Source organism: Heterocephalus glaber, unplaced genomic scaffold (genome assembly GCF_053883595.1).
Source record: "Heterocephalus glaber isolate CG9 unplaced genomic scaffold, H.glaber_assembly_v1.0 deba00001572, whole genome shotgun sequence".
Lineage (NCBI taxonomy): Eukaryota > Metazoa > Chordata > Mammalia > Rodentia > Bathyergidae > Heterocephalus > Heterocephalus glaber.
The window spans coordinates 1,656,178-1,665,569 of NW_028258357.1; the positions used below are offsets into that span (position 1 = coordinate 1,656,178).

A 9,392-nucleotide genomic window follows, 5' to 3' on the forward strand; every position below is an offset into this window, starting at 1 on the left:
TTTTGCACTGAAAAAGAAACCACCAACAGAGCTAACAGACAACCTACAATATGGGAAAAAGCTTTTAGCAGCTGTACTTCAGACAAAGAACTAATATCTAGAATATATAAAGAACTCAAAAACATCAGACCCCCCAAATTCAAAGACCCAATTCAAAAATAGGCATCAGAAATGAACAGACATTTCTCAGACAAAGAAGTAAAAGCAGCAAACAAATATATGAAAAAATGTTCAACATCACTGGTCATTTGAGAGATGCAGATGAAAACAACACTGAGATTCCACCTCACCCCAGAAAGAATGGCTGCTGTCAAGAAATCAACCAATAACAAATGCTAGCGGGGGTGTGGGGAGAAAGGAACCCTTCTCCATTGCTGGTGGGAGTGTAGACTGGTGCAACCACTGCGGAAATCAGTGTGGAGATACCTCAAAGAACTAGGACTAGAGGTCCTATTGGACCCAGCTATTTCCCTGCTGGGTATCTTCTCAAAAAAATTAAAAGAATCATACCACAGTGATATATGTGCACCCATGTTCATAGCAGCACAGTTTGTAATAGCTAAAACTTGGAAGCAGCCCAAGTCCCCATCAGTTGGAAACTGGATAAAGAAGATGTGGGTTTTTTTATAAAATGGAGTACTACTCAGCCATAAAGAATGAAAAACTAGAGTCATTTATAGCTAAATGGATGTATATAGAGGCCATACTCTTAAGTAAAATAAAATTTAGGACACACATTTGTAAATACCAAATAGTTTCATTAGTGTGAGAAACTGACAGTGTAAACAAGAGTTAAAATGATTAAAATGAATAATTGATAATTTGAAATGGAAAAAAGGTCCAAAGACGAAGGGGAGAAGGAAAGGGAAGGGGAAAGGAAAGGAGGGAAAGGAAAAACTATGGGGAAATTTTTAAAAATGGAAATGATGTCTGTGTAAGTAGGGAAGAGTGGAGGGGCTGAGGGGCACACAGGTAATGGGGAAAAAATAAGAACCAAGATACATCATGTACAGGTACAAACACCCAATGATAAATGTCAATGAATTGTATACCTAAAATGTACCAATAAAAGAACTTAGAAAAAAATAAAAATAAGAAAATAAAATAAAATAAAATAAAATAAAATAAACCACAAAATTTCTTCAGGCCAAAACTCAATCCAGAGCAAGGCTTCAAATATATGAAGGTTAAATGAAGATTAAGATAAGTGAGGAAGTGGCAGAAGAAAAGTTTAAGTTAACAGGGGTTGATTTCTGAGATTTAATGAAAAAAGCAATTTCCATATCATAAAAGGACAAGGCAATGTGGCAAAGGCTGATGGAGAAGCTGCTGCAAATTACCTAGAAGATCTAGCTAAGATAACTGAATATTAAACAGATTATCAAGGTAGATGTTACAATTTTCTTCTGTAAGATGTCATCAAGGACTAGGGGAGTCGATGCCTGCCTTCAAAGCCTTAAAGGACAAGATGACTCTCTTTTTAGGGGTTAATGGTGACTCTAAGTTGAAATCAATGTTTATTTACCATTGTGAAAATCCTAAGAATTAAACTAAGTCTACTCTGCCTGTACTCTACAAACGGAATAACAAAGCCTGGATGACAGCACATCTGTTTACAACGTGGTTAAATGAATATTTTAAACACACTGTTGAGACCATGGCTCAAAAAAATTCCCTTAAAAATGTTACTGTTCATTGCCAATGCACCTGGTCTCGCAAAAGCTTTGACGGAGATGTAAAATGAGGTTAATGCCTGCTGGGACAACAGACATTCTGGAACCCCATTCTTTCAAATTTCACCATTTAAGATATACATTTTGTATGGCTAATGCCATCAATAGCAATTTTTTTGATGGATCTGGGCAAAATGTATTGAAAACCTTCTGGAAGATAGTCACCATTCTAGATGTCATTAAGAACATTTGCAGAGTGTGTAACTTACCTCGACTCTTAGCTTGTTGAGGACGGTAACAGGGACCCGGTGTCTGCTCCTGTTGCCTTCACCCCCCTTGACCCATAGCTATCATGCATGAGTGCATCTCCATCCACATTGGCCAGGCTGGTGTCCAGATTGGCAATGCCTGCTGGGAGCTTTACTGCCTGGAGCATTGCATCCATCCTGATGGCCAGATGCCAAGAGACAAGACCATTGAGGGAGGAGATGACTCCTTCAACACCTTCTTCAGCGAGACTGGTGCTGGCAAACATGTGCCCAGGGCAGTGTTTGTAGACCTGGAACCCACAGTCATCGATGAATTGCGCACTGGTACCTACCGCCAGCTCTTCCACCCTGAGCAGCTCATCACAGGCAAGGCAGATGCTGCCAATAACTATGCCCGTGGACACTACACCATTGGCAAGGAGATCATTGACCTCGTCTTGGACCGAATTCGGAAACTGGCTGACCAGTGCACAGCTCTACAGGGCTTCTTGGTTTTCCACAGCTTTGGTGGGGGAACTAGCCCTGGGTTCACCTCCCTGCTGATGGGACGTCTCTCTGTTGACTACAGTAAGAAGTCCAAGCTAGAGTTCTCCATTTACGCAGACCCCTGGGTTTCCACAGCTGTAGTTGAGCCTTACAACTCCATCCTCACCACCCACACCACCCTGGAGCACTCTGATTGTGCCTTTATGGTAGACAAGGAGGCTATCTATGACATCTGTAGTAGAAACCTCTATATTGAGTGCCCAACCTACACTAACCTGAACCACCTTATTAGCCAGATTGTGTTTTCCATCACTGCTTCCCTCAGATTTGATGGAGCCCTAAATGTAGATCTGACAGAATTCCAGACTAACGTGGTGCCCTATCCCCACATCCACTTCCCTCTGGCCACATATGCCCCTGTCATCTCTGCTGAGAAAGCCTACCATGAAAAGGCTGTAGCCTGCTTTGAGCCAGCCAACTTGATGGTGAAATGTGACCCTCACCATGGTAAATACATGGCTTGCTGCCTGTTGTACCGAAGTGATGTGGTTCCCAAAGATGTCAATGCTGCCATTGCCACCATCAAGAACAAGCGTACCATCCAGTTTGTGGACTGGTGTCCCACTGGCTTCAAGGTTGGCATTAATTAACAGCCTCCCACTGTGGTTCCTGGTGGAGACCTGGCCAAGGTGCAGTGGGCCATGTGAATGCTGAGCAACACCACACCCATTGCTGAGGCCTAGGCTCGCCTGGACCACAAGTTTGATCTGATATATGCCAAGCATGCCTTTGTTCACTGGTACGTGTGTGAGGGGATGGAGGAAGGGGAGTTTTCTGAGGCCCAGGAGGACACAGCTGCCCTAGAGAAGGATTATGAGGAGGTTGGTGTGGATTCGGTTGAGGGAGAAGGTGAGGAAGAAGGAGAGAAATACTAGTTACCCATTCCTTTGAGCCCTGCAGCATGTCATGCTCCCAGAACCTCAGCTTCAGCATAGCTGAGAAGCACTAAAGTTTTGTGGTTAGATCATCTTCACTTGATCATGTCCCAGATCTTCTGTGATCATGTCTCTTTTCCATGTGTACTTCTGATTTTTCCATCGTGTCTGAAAGTAAAATGCTTTAAGGAAAAAAAAAAAGAACATTTGTGATTCGTGAAAAGAGATCAAAATATGAACTTTATTAGAAATTTAAAAGAAGTTGATTCCAAACCTCATAGATGACTTTCAGGGATTCAAGACTTCCATGAAGGAAGTAACTGTAGATGTGGTGGCAATTGCAATCAACTGGACTTAGAGGTGAAATCTAAAGATCTGACTGAAGTGTTGTGATCTCATGATAAAACTTTAACGGATGAAGGTTACTTGTGAATGAGCAAAGAAAATAGTTTCTTGAGACAGGATCTAGTTCATTGAAACTGCTGTGAAGACTGTTGAAATGACAACAAAGAATTTACAAGATACTATTAGGATAGGTATATGTAATTGATACAGTAGTATCAGAGTCTGGGAAGACTGACTCCAATTTTGAAAGAAATTCTACTGTGGTTAAAATCCTATCAAACAACATTGCATGATACAAGACATCTTTGGCAAAAGGAAGAGCCAATTGATACAACTCCATTTCTGTTATACTATAAGAAAGCACCACACTACCTATTATGGTTTAGGGCTAGATGTCCCCCCAGTGCCTCATGTGGGCAGAGGTGGCTGAATCCATAATGTGTGATGCTGGGATTAAGGGTGTGTTATTACTAATTCACTGCACTGATTGCTTTGGCACCACTCTAATCCAGGTCATCTGGATACAATATAAAGGACAGAAAAGGGGTTGTCTTCTCCCTTGCTCGCTTTTGCTGTCTTCTGCCGCCACAAATTATTGCCCCTCTGCCATGTGCCACCCCACCTTAGAGACAGCCGATTATGGACTAAAACCTCTACAAACTGTGAGCTGAATAAACCTTTCCCCCTTTAACTTTGGGTGTCCAGTATTTTGTCACAGCAATGAGAAAAGTAACTAAGACACTATCACAACCTTCAGCAAACCCCGTTTTCTTCATTGGCAGCAATCAATACTAAGCAAAGACTCCCCAACAGCAAGATTATGATTCTGATAATTGTTAGCATTTTTCAGCTATGAAGTATTTTAAGAGATGCACAGTTTTATAGATGTAATGCTATTGTACACTTCATAGAGTGGAGCATAACTGTTATATAAGCTATGAAACCAACAAAGGTCCTCATTCTATTTTGATATATATATTTTTGGGGGGTACTGGAGATCAAACTCGAGTCCTTGTGGTTGTGCAGCAGTCATCAAAACCACTGAGCTAAATCCCCAGCCCCTTATTTTGATATGTTTTTATTCCAGTAGTCTGGAAATGAGCCCACATTATTTCTGACGAATGCATCTATTGCTTGCACACATCATCAATATAGTTCAAATGAGCACATGTAAGTTAAAAATCAATTAATGATAGTATAACCGTTTGCAATTTCAAGATATAACAGATGGTATAAAATGCGAAGCAATTAACAATTGAAAATGTCGTACGGTTTCTCTAATATGAGAGATCCAAATTAAATAATTTAAAGAGCAAAATGAAAGATGACAGGAAACAGGGAAATGGTCCTTGTGCCAATGGGGAGGGGATCTAGGGATGGAGACAGAGGGAAAAAGGGGAGGATAATGTAAAGTAAAAAGGATTAACGTGAAATGTATATGTACCAACTCCCCTCAATGAATGTATTCATTATGTATCTGAAACATGTACTAATAGAAAAAGAAAGTGTTTCGGACAGGGAGGCTTTTAATGATCAGAATTTAATTGCAACAAAAGTAGGCAAAAGAGTTAATGTATACCTTTCCTCACCCTTTAGGCATATTCTTCCTTTATAGGTGATTCGCTTCATGATACACTGACATGTTTCACAGTTGCAATGGTGAGACTCAGTGGAAACAATCCTCATTTGCCAAGAAGTAGTCTCCATTCAGGAGTAATGAAACCAAATCTGATGAATATTATAACAATCAAAAGTATAGATACCCAAGAAAGGAAAGCTTTAGGGAATTTCTTTCTTTACCTTTACTATTTAAGTTATGATTTTAAATTAGTACATCAGAAATTGTCTATTTACCATCAGCAATCAAGGAAACTGTAATTGTCCAATAGGACACTCTTCATGGTGAAATACATGTATTTTCCTTTTCCCTTAGAGAGAAAAAAAAAGTAGAGGCTCTAATATTTACCATACTATGCCAACAAGCATGCCAATAATTTTCAGAATGAATTATGCTGATACATTAAAGACAATTGTGACATTCTCTGAAGAGGATATTCAGCTGGAGGGAGAAAATTTTCCCCTTACTATTAAAGTTAACACCTATAATAGTCTGTTTTCTGCTACTATGACACAATATCTGAGTAATTTGTAGATTGTGTACTTTTTTTGTCTCATGCCATTGGAAGCTATAAAGTTCAAGAGCATCCCTCCAATATCTAACAAGGCCTTCAGGCCACATCCTGTGGAGGAAGGTGTGAAAGCAAAAGAGCACATGGACAAACAGAGACAAACTCATTTTTATCTGGAACCCACTCTTGAGATAACTAACCCCATTCTATAATAACAGCATTAATCCATTCACGAGGGCAGAAGCCACATGACCTAATCACCTCTTAAACCTCTCAGCACTGTTGCACTAAGAATTAACTTCTAACACCTGAATATTGTGGGGCATTAGTCAAGCCATAGCAATGCCATATTCATGAGCACTTGGGATAATAGAAGAGATGACTGAAATTGTGGATTTAAGTCAGAAATTCATATGGACATTTGCTACCCCAATGAGGCAACATCCATAGTGAAAAACATGGCAATAGTTTCAAGAATTCAGTTATGTATCTTTACATAAAAATGATATTATAATGCAAAACAAGAGAAGAACTTAAGAGTCTAAATTTTGATCATTTTAAGCTAACATTTAAATAGGATTATACAGATTTTCTTTTATTCTTCTCCAAGATGTGTCAGACTTCTGCAAAGATATTGCTAGCTTTTAGCTACCATGGAATTACACATTTTCCTCAAAAAGTGGGTTTTTTTAAATGCCAGAGAATGAGGATTTTATGTATGTATAAAAGAAGAGTCGCAGCACTCAGAGATTTTCCATGGGAAGCTAAAATATGAATAAGAATCTCAAAATATTTTATTAATATGATTTAGAGAGTCTTACAGATAAATTAAATATCGAACATTTTTCTGCTTGCTATACAGTGTACACATTTTCAAATTATAAGGAAAATATCTTTTTCTACATGTTTCAACATATGTAAGTTATGTTTTCTCTAATCTTTGAGTCTTAGACAGTGCTTTCTTTAAGCAGATAAAGTGAAAATCACTACAAAAAAAATAGGCCCCTATAAATTAATTGCTTAGGTCTTCTATTGAGAATTTAGAATATTTTGTTAAATTCAAGAACTCTACACAGTCACATCAGATCTAAAACTCCAGTAACTCTACTTAGACCTTGACAAATTCCAAGGCCAGAACATCACTAATAAAATCTATTATTTTCACTTTTGGTAAAATCAACTAAATTTTACATATGTGTATGAAGTACCTACTGTGTGTAGACACTGGTGCCTGGAACCCTAGAAATACTATTCATAATTCTCATTTGCATGGGCCAGCTGAGTCCAGCAGTGATAGCCAAACAGAGAGACTCAGGCTCAAACTGGACCACCCATGGAGTGCCTGCTCCCTGTGTCTCCCTTTCAGGAACTTTCCAAATTTCAGTTCTGTTCATAGGACCAACCAGATGCTCTGTGGAGCTTCAACACTCAGGCCTGTGATTTCATCTCAGGGCTTGTTTCCTGAAGGTTGACCTGGAGAAAGAATTGTTCCCTTCAAGCCAACATACCATTACTTTCATGGAATAATACATTGGTTCCAAGAATACCCTTGTTAAGCTTACTGGATGCCATCCACACACATACTGGGAATGGGTGAGTTCAGAGCTCTGGATCTGTGGCTGGTGTTCACATGCTAGATGTCATGTCAAATGCACATCACAGATATCACACAACCACATTCTGATGGTGATGCTGCTGCTGGTCTGCAACACCTGAGAGTAAATAGTAGACCAACTTCCCTTTGTAAGCTCGTTAATGCTGACGCCCTGGGAATCACTACTTCCACAGACTTGATGCCATATATGAAGGATGCTCTATGATAATTGCACCTACTTCATCCAAAGGCTTTTGAAATGATAGCTTCTCAAAACCACAAGGCTAATATGATCAATCCTCTCTTTTTCTTCCCATAGATATAGTGTTGGATGATGTCATGTTATCCTAGTTTAAACAGCCACACTGGACAGGGGACAGCTAATCTTTGCTTGAATGGAATCACTCTCCTCATGTCACACATGGCCCCTCTCATAGTCTTCCTATTATATGCAGTATTTGGAAGGCAAGCATGTGCTCAACACAATCCCAGGAAAGTGGTAATTACAACCCAAAGAATTTAACAGATGACATAGACATACTTAGGTGTGTTGCTTTACTCTGATGCTCTAAAATTCCTAATTTACCTCCATCAGAAAACAGATCATCTACATTTTCCTCTGTGGGTAAGACTTGAACTTGTGAATATTATTAACAAACCACAGCAAGGACACCTGAAAGGATTGCTGGAAGCCCGTATTTATGGCAGCACAATATAACTACAATGTATGATACATACAGTGTCTTGAGGAATGATGCAACCAGCATTAAAAGTCAGGAAATTCAGAGACAAACAGATGTAGATCATCTCAGATTCCGAGGAGCCACTTCACTGTAATAACAGTGGTGCAACTTTATTCTTACGGCAAAAATTAAGAGTAGAAAAAGATATGGAGCCTACAGAGAACAAAGAATCCCCATATGCATGAGCTTTGACCATATTTCTTTTCTACTCAGGATTCCAAGTCTTCCCAGATACATGCCTGTGCCTCAAATTGGTTCAAAAGTTCTGAAATGCATTCTAACCTAATTGTTTATGTAGGTACAATAATTATAGGCAAAATCATTTTTCAGAGTTCTGTGCACCCAGATATGATCTGGGTGGAAGCTAATATTTCCCTAAAAATAAAATTATGAACTATGATATGTGATGAGATGTAAAATAACAGAAACATTAACATTTTCTTATATCTTCTGAGTTGTGGGTCCCTAAATGTTATTTGAGCAAAGAGGTTACAGGTGAGTAGGAATTGACTAAGGAAAGAGGACAAAAGAATAACCATACATACAATGTCCCAGACACAGGAGTATGGAGAACGAGTGTGCTGGGAGGGCAAAAAATGAGAAGCCAATCTGTGAGTGCTTGCAGTTCCTGGGGAGAAGCTGTGTGGCCCAGACAAGAGTGGCTGCAGGTGGATCACAGCCAGAGGTCTGCCACAACACCAGAGGCTTGGGCACACCCAGTCCCGAGCCAAAGGCCCACCTAGAAAGAAGCTGCACAGGCACATGGACTTCAGCCAGAGGCTCACCATACCATCAGCCACAGCCAGGGACCCAACTGGAGAAGAGCTGTACAGGCACACAAGCAATATCCAGAGGCTCACCCTGATACCACTGATAAGTGCGAGGAAACCCTACCCATAGCCTGTGCAGACAAAAAACTGGGGTGCACAGCCCCCAACTAAAGGCCCTCCCAGACAATAGCTACATAGGGGCCCCAGTGAGAGACACACCTAGATACCATCCCAAGTGTGCACAGGCCCTAGCCAGAAGCCCGCCCAGAAAATAGGTCAGCTCAGGGGTCTAGAAGGCCACAACTCTGAACCCAGGAATTGGTATACTGGTGAGCAGCAAAGTAAAGGCTGCTCAGTGGCTTGCTGAAAATTCGAGACCCCTGGATGATCAAAAAAGTCCCCTCGACAAAGACACAGCAGGCTGCACCTGTTGAAATGAGAAGACACA

The 9,392-nt window shown here is 40.3% G+C and overlaps 1 pseudogene; it reads left to right on the forward strand.

Moving 5' to 3' along the window:
* The first annotated feature begins 2,025 nt into the window (after positions 1-2,025).
* Positions 2,026-3,378, forward strand: LOC101720063 (tubulin alpha-1B chain-like; annotated as a pseudogene).
* The last annotated feature ends 6,014 nt before the right edge of the window (positions 3,379-9,392 follow it).